The sequence below is a fragment of the Chrysochloris asiatica genome, unplaced genomic scaffold (genome assembly GCF_000296735.1).
Source record: "Chrysochloris asiatica unplaced genomic scaffold, ChrAsi1.0 scaffold00502, whole genome shotgun sequence".
Taxonomy (NCBI): Eukaryota; Metazoa; Chordata; class Mammalia; order Afrosoricida; family Chrysochloridae; genus Chrysochloris; species Chrysochloris asiatica.
This window is the reverse complement of record NW_006409020.1, coordinates 522761-524159: the sequence shown is the minus strand read 5'-3', so window position 1 is coordinate 524159 and position 1399 is coordinate 522761. Positions and strand designations below refer to the sequence as shown.

Below are 1399 nucleotides of genomic sequence, written 5' to 3'. Positions count from 1 at the left end.
AAACCAATTATTTATCTTATCAGTAACATTCATAGGTTGCTAGATTTAGGATGTAGAAATATAATTACAGAAGCCTCCACCTGAAAAAAAAAAAAAAAAAAAAGATACACCTACCTAACCCAATACAGGAGACATGTCTTCTGATGATTCCATCAAAAAGTTTATTTATGTTAAGTACAGGAAGAAAGGAAGGATATTTCTCTATGGGTATCATGTGTGGTATTAAATCTGCATCTGGTACAGCAATCTAGAGCACTGGAGGAAATACAATTCTAGGATGAAGCAACTCCATGCTGTACTACTGTCCTATTTCTGTGCATTTCCACTTATGAAGTCATTCTAATCAAAGAACAATAAAAGAAAGTTCACTTTAATGTCTGAGGATATTATTATTATTATTTGATAGTTTTGTCTACATATTAACACTAAAGATTTCTTCACAGATGATGTTCAAATATTTCACAACCACCAAGAATTACTAAGAAAATAGAATTATATAATTTTTAGATGATCAAACTATATTCAGTCAATGAGAATTTTGAAGTGACAAGTCTTTAAACTGCTGAATTTTAACAGATGAAAAATCTTTGATAGAAAGGTGACCTACCAATGAGTTATCTCAAGCTTACCATTAACTCTCTGTTCCTCAGAATGTAAATAAAAGGATTCATCAATTGAGGAACTACAATGTACATCACTGAGGCTGCTGCTGTGTTTGTGGAAGAGTTCAAAAACAACATAGAACTGATGTACACACCTATAGATGTCCCATAGAATAAAAAAACAACTGAGAGGTGAGACACACAGGTAGAAAAAGCTTTACACTTGCCACCAGCTGATGGTATTTTCAAAAAAGAGGAAACAATCTGAGTGTAAGAGAATATGATGCCAGAGAGTGGAACACTGCCCAATATGCAAGCAACAACATATATCAGGATATTTTTAATGAGGGTACTGGAACAGGCAAGCTTGAGAACCTGAATAAGTTCACAGAAGAACTGAGGGAGTTTCAGTTCTGTGCAGAAGGAGACATGCAAAACCATCAGGCTGTGGAGCAGGGCATCCACCATACTAATGAATAAAGAGAGTAGAATCAACAGGCCACAGAAGCAGGGATTCATGATAACTGTGTACCTCAGTGGGTGACAGATGGCCACATCATGGTCATAGGCCATTGCTGCAAGAAGAAAAAATTTCAAAACCACTAAAAAGCAGGACCAAAAACATCTGGAAAAGACATCCTGTTTAAGTGATGCTCTGATTCTGTGTCTGGATGTTCATCAGCATATTTGGGATGGTTGTTGTTGTTGTTGTCAGGTGCCATTGAGTCAGAACTGACTCATAGCGACCCCATGCACAGCAGAACAAAACAATGTCTGATCCTGGGCCAACCTCACTA

The 1399-nt window shown here is 36.7% G+C and overlaps 1 pseudogene; it reads right to left on the bottom strand.

The window, feature by feature from the left end:
• Window positions 1-614: 614 nt before the first annotated feature.
• LOC102833259 lies at window positions 615-1302 on the bottom strand (annotated as a pseudogene).
• Between the last annotated feature and the right edge of the window lie 97 nt (window positions 1303-1399).